Genomic DNA, 6,123 nt, shown 5'->3' with positions numbered 1-6,123 from the left:
TTGAAAATGAGGAAATAGCAGGTACTATAATTCTCCACGGGGGGTGGTTGTGTTCAGGAATTCAGATTTTAGTACGTGTGTTTTTATAAATAAACAAAATTAGTTAGGGCGAAGTTAACGTAACTGATTATATATTAATATATAATTTTATTATTTATAAAAGCTAATGTAGGATTTTTAATAGGAAAAACAGTTTTATTACAATTACTAATAGCACGAGAGCCCGTGAGTGCCAGACCTTCGGATTTTCATAAAAGCTGAAAATTTTTCTATGTGTGTCCCTAATACAGGTAAAAATGATCCCCACCCATGAAGCTGAGGCAGCGGTGGCTTTGGCAGGTAACAGGTAACAAAGGTGTATAAAATTCCATCTCAAATTTATCATAAAATAAAACTGAATTAAATATTAATTTATTTATTTTTTTTATTTTTTTTTTTTTTTTTTTTTTTTTTTTTCTATTTATTTTTATTTTTTTTTTTTTTTTTTTTTTTTTCTCTCTTACGACGCTCAACACTCACTACTCTTTGTCGCTCGTGCATTCATTCGTCGCATTCACACCGTCCATTATTTAGTCCGTTGTATCAGGTTACTTAAAATCTAACCGATACCTATCGCCTTATGCTAACAAACTAGCGTCTTTGTCGGCAGACCCAAAAAATAAGACGGCGACGCTTACCGTCTCCTACACTAATAAGAATAAAAAAAATATTATTTCTGTTACATAAAATTTATAATCTTATACGAGGTATATTTATTGCGATTTGATTAGCTACTCCGTTAACTATGATTAATTAATCGATTAATTTTCTTACAGCTCAACAGGTTATTTTATATTGTTGATTTTATGGTTTACTGTCTAAACTTAATGTAACTGGCAATTACATTTTGCATGCGGTATTATTCATTTTATACTCAATAATTGAGTTAAAGATAAATTGATTCCATTTCACAATTTTTTTACAGATATACAGAATGATTTATAGAGATTTTTTCATGCTATTGTTATTTTTTCTTGACTTTGTGTATAACCAATTATTCCATTTTCTTCAGTTTTTAATTTTTTATTTACTTCGTCGACTTATATATATATCTATTTTTTTCCTAAGTTAAAGGTACAACTATATATTTGAAAAATCAGATCCATCAATCGACGCACTCTCTAGTGGCAATAGAAATCATCCTTTCTTACTGCATACACGTAGACAAATTTATAACACTGCGATCGTTCTCTTTGATTAGCTTCGTTATTGAGAGTAAGAATAAAGAAAGACAATCTAAATGTACGATGAAGCGTGTAATTAATCCTCTGTACTCGGCGCCGTTTCAAAACGTACCTACCGGCAATTCGACGCTATTCTTAAGTCATCATATTATATAGCATAACTTTTGAACTAAGTAAGGTATCGTGACGATGTTTGATTTATCTAAATTTGTCCACATCGATGAACATATATTTGCAAACAAATCAGAAATTATTTTTATTATTTTATACAGTTATATGCTAGACTTACGTTGTCACGCACTGACAGCCGAGTGCAAAGGGTAAAATTGAAAAAATAGATTAATGATAATCGAATTATTCGCCTAGGTCGAGCAATCAAAGATCTTCGACACGGAAATATCGATGATGGAGAACCTGTTGAGGAAAATGAACGATCTAGTTGGACCAGCTCATATTCTCAGTCCACAGGTCTTCTATACTAAGAAAGAATATCCGGGGTTTCTAGTGTGATCTAGATCCACTTGGATTTCGCATGGCTGCCGTCGAGCTGGTCTTGACCTTCCTCACTCCTTGTGTGCGATGCGAGCATTGGCTAGATTTCATGCGAGTAGTTTGGCCATATGCGAAAAGGTAAGAATCTATTTTATCGAAAAAAGGGATTTTTCACCTACAGGAGACATTACGGTTGTACACAAACGAATTTTTACTAGCTTTAGTATATTAGTAGTACACCTTTTAGGTATTATCGTGGTAATATATTTCGGTGAACTGGACAGCCAATTGTGAGAAAAAAGCTTCCAAAATTTGCTTTTTTTATACTCGTGCTTATCTTCTTGTAAATTCAATTTTTTATCAATTGGCGTAATAGCGTAGGTAGTAGCGTTTTCGGCTGTCGATCCGATGGGTTTATGTCCGATTCTTCTAGGGGGAATCTTTATTTTATAAGTTATTTAAATATATAAGTTTAAAAAAATTTTTAACATTTATTAATTTTTAATTATATACAGGAAAGAGAATGAAAATTATCACTAAAAAATTGGAAATATAATAATAAATTTTTAAAAATCTTGCGCAAATAATAAGAAACGATTATCTGGTTGAATTACTGTTATCATTTTATTCTTTAACCAGTAAACATCATATAAAAATATATACAATTTTAATAGTAATAAATAACGATTATATATATATATACTTTAATCATTAAAAATTTCATGCAAAAAATTTAATTAATTCAATAAAAATATTTAATAAATATTAATAAATGTGTGTGTGTAAAAAAATTGTTTTAAGCCTATATATCGAAATAACTTAAAAAAAAAAGATTCCCAAGAGAAAGTCGGACACTAACCCATCGGATCGGCAGCCGTAAACGCTATTACCTGCTATTGCGCTAATTAATAAATAATTAAATTTACAAGAAGATAAGCACATGTATAAAAGAAAGCAAATTTTGAAAGCTTTTTTCTCAAAATTGGCTGGCCAGTTCACCAAAACTTTTATCACGAGAATACCTTAAAGGTGTACTACTAATATACCAAAGCTCGTAAAAATCCGTTTGTGTACAACCGTATTGTCTCCTTACCAGTAGAAAAAAGCTTCAGGATTATAATGCTTACCATAAGCTGCAAATTTTGTTCCTATGAATAGGAGTGCGAAACTCGCGTAGCTCGAATCAAAATGCATACATGCGAAATGTCTATCTGAAAGAATAAATGAAGCTCAATATCCCTTATAATCCTTTATCGTTGAACGTGTTCCAATGTTAGGCAGGCTTTTTCTTTAGAAAATTTAAAAAGGCTTCTATGCGTGGATATATGTGTAAACGGACATGATGTAACAATAATTATTTCGTAAATCATTTATTTGAAATTAAATATATGTATATCAATAATTAGATAATACAATATGTTTTTAGGAACCCGATCACAAAACGCTTTACACCAGAGGATTATACTACGATAAACAAACTTCCGGATTAAGATGCTTCTTCATTCTTGCAACAAAATCGTTAGCCGAACAAGTAAAAAAATGGCCTAATTTTGAGAAGTGAGTTCTCTAAATACTTTAGTAAGTTAAAAAAGTTTTCATATAATAGAAACAATTTTGTTATTGGTCAAATTTACTTAAGTTTTTCCATACATACGGAGGCACTACCAGATGTTAACTTTAGATCGATATAAGACTTGATGGTATATCAATAGTATTCCTTTAAGGTGTTCCCGCATTGAAATTTTAAAACAAGCTGGCTAGCCAATTCCGAGGAAAAAGCCTTCAAGTTTTTATGTTTATATACCTGTAATATATCATTAAATTATCAAGTTGAACGGTAACGTAGATACTAACGTACTTGCCTATCTCATGAGTGAATTAAAATTCGATTCCTCGTACGGAGATTTTTGGTTTAATAATTATAATACAATTTATAATCTTAAATAAATTCATAATTACAAATATTATCAAATTAAATAAGAATAATTTTATATTATCTATAAAATAACTGTTAATCTCAATACGATACTTGAATTACAATTAAAGAATTATATATAAAACTTCAATAGTAATCATTAATAATTGTACACAAAATTTCAAAACTTACGAATGATAAAAAATTATACAAACATTTTTGTATAATAATGAAAGCAATAATGTTATTTATTAGTTATTTATCATTACTGAAATGTTATATACGTAATTATATAACTGTTGAAAAATTAAACTTTAACGATAATTCGAGTATTATAATAACTCTTTGACTGCTAAATGCTTTAAGTTGAAATGTTTCGCGTGTGCTGAGGACTAAATACTTTTGCGCGCAATGCCGACAGTCGTTATCAGAAAATAAGTAACAAAATATAGCATACCATTCAAAAATGCAAATTTTACCTTTAAATTTCAGATGCAACTAATCCTAGCAACAAAAAGTTGACATTACATTATACACCTAAATTTTTCATGCAACTTTTGTTGTATAAACTTTTCTGCTACTATTATACTTTCGGAGCTATCTTGGTGGCAAGAGTTAGTGAATCACCTGTATATTAGAGATATACGAGAGAAAAAATTTCCAACAATACGCATGAGACAGCAGTAAACAGTCAAAGTCTTTTCGCTGAGCGCGCATATGCGTCCATGGGCACTACCGATGGTTTACGCTGGACGTATATCTGCGCCAGTAGCAGTCAAAGGGTTATTAACACGTTCGTCGCCACGTCACCCAGATCTGGGTAACGGGTATGCTTCCGTGGGGGCCCGTCACCCAAATATGGGTGACGCTCTTCTTATTCAAGTTAATACGACTTTCAGGTGGATTTTTAAACCGAATTTAATGGAATCAGTATTGAAATATAAATATAGGATATACAACATAAAAATACTACAAATATACATTATACTATACATTTTACTAATTTATATAAGATAACATATTGCATTATACTATCTCGTATGGTGTGCGTTGAAACATTGTAAACATATTTGTGGTGAATTCGGACACTTGGAACAATAGGTCGTAGTTTTTTTTACTAAATATTAGGTCTACCGGAAAGTTCTGTCCGTTTTTAGAATGAAACAAAATGAAACAAAAGGAAAAAAATTTTTTAGAGTGCAACAAAAAGGAGACCTGATAACAAAGTATCAAAAGGAAAATTATCGAAGTATCGAATGAATATCAAAGTATCGAATGGAATATTATGAATGTTATGAATGGAAAACAATACTCGAGTTACGTCCCTGTTATTTCCCGCTTATCGCTCTGTTTATGTTTCGGCGCTCCGACAGTCGAATTTGTTCCTCGGGGAAACTCATTGCAATCGCGCTTGGCGACGAACGTGTTAAACTATTATTTTGTAGATAACATCAAATTATTAGTATTTAATTTGATAATATTGGTCAAGATTGATATTTAAAATATCAATTTTAACGAATTATTAAAAAAAAAAAAATCTCTTCACGAAGAAACGAGGCTGACCATTTTAATATAATTAAATGAATTTATACACGAATATAAACACAAGCAAGCGAAACATTAAAAAGATTTTTCTCGAATTAACTAGTCAGCTTGCTTAAATATTTTAATGCGAAAGTACTTTAAAATAGCTCTACTAATATACCAAGTCTTATACTGATCTAAAAACATCTGGTAGTGTCCTTTGATAATCTAAAAATTCATGGATAAGAATAGGCTCAAACTTTTCAACCAACCCTCGTATGTATAGTTATATGTGTAAAATTTTATTAAATGTATTCATAGATATGGAGAGAAAATTGACAAAATATCGGATAAAATCTATTATGAGACTAGCAACGCAATAAAACACCGAGATGAGAATTTAATGTTATAAATCATGGTGACTTCTGGGTGAACATATGATGTTTCGTTATAATGATGAAGGAAAACCGATCGATCATATCTTGTGAGTATAACGATACGATTTCTATTCGTCGTTTCCCATTTTCTTTGATCATTGGAAAGATTTTAAAGGTACATCGTTTTGTCGAGAGAAAATGTTCAAAGTAAAAACAACCATTGATGAAAGCTTAGTTTGAACGATAAACGATTCAAAATCTGAATCTCATAATTGATTCGACATGTAATAGAATCGATTAATCTGTTTGTAAGATTTAATAACGAGGGAAAGAAATCTGAAAAGAATTTCTTATAGGACTGCAGGTATACATAAACATGCAGCTTGGTAAATACCGAAAGCCGGAAAGTTAAAACGTTCGAGTTCAATCAGATTTAGCTTATTCTTTATTTCTATGTAGGCTACCTAGTTTGGAAACTCATCAGCCTTTAAATTAAGACCAAAAGGTTTGCCATTTTGCAAAGGAAAAGCTATGCGCTCATATTTTTTTGTTATCCTCTACATCTGAAAAAAAACAATTCAACAATATCGAA

At 30.7% G+C, this 6,123-nt stretch overlaps 1 long non-coding RNA gene across 1 annotated transcript; it reads left to right on the top strand.

The window, feature by feature from the left end:
- Window positions 1-1,779: 1,779 nt before the first annotated feature.
- LOC122514396 lies at window positions 1,780-5,521 on the top strand. Its single transcript, XR_006303047.1, has 3 exons — window positions 1,780-1,853; window positions 3,142-3,272; window positions 5,476-5,521. It is a non-coding gene; the product is annotated as an uncharacterized LOC122514396 (long non-coding RNA).
- Window positions 5,522-6,123: the final 602 nt, after the last annotated feature.

This window comes from Polistes fuscatus, unplaced genomic scaffold (genome assembly GCF_010416935.1).
Source record: "Polistes fuscatus isolate 324 unplaced genomic scaffold, CU_Pfus_HIC Scaffold141, whole genome shotgun sequence".
In the NCBI taxonomy this organism is placed as follows: Eukaryota; Metazoa; Arthropoda; class Insecta; order Hymenoptera; family Vespidae; genus Polistes; species Polistes fuscatus.
The sequence above is the reverse complement of the archived record's forward strand: the minus strand, read 5'-3'. Positions and strand labels throughout refer to the sequence as shown.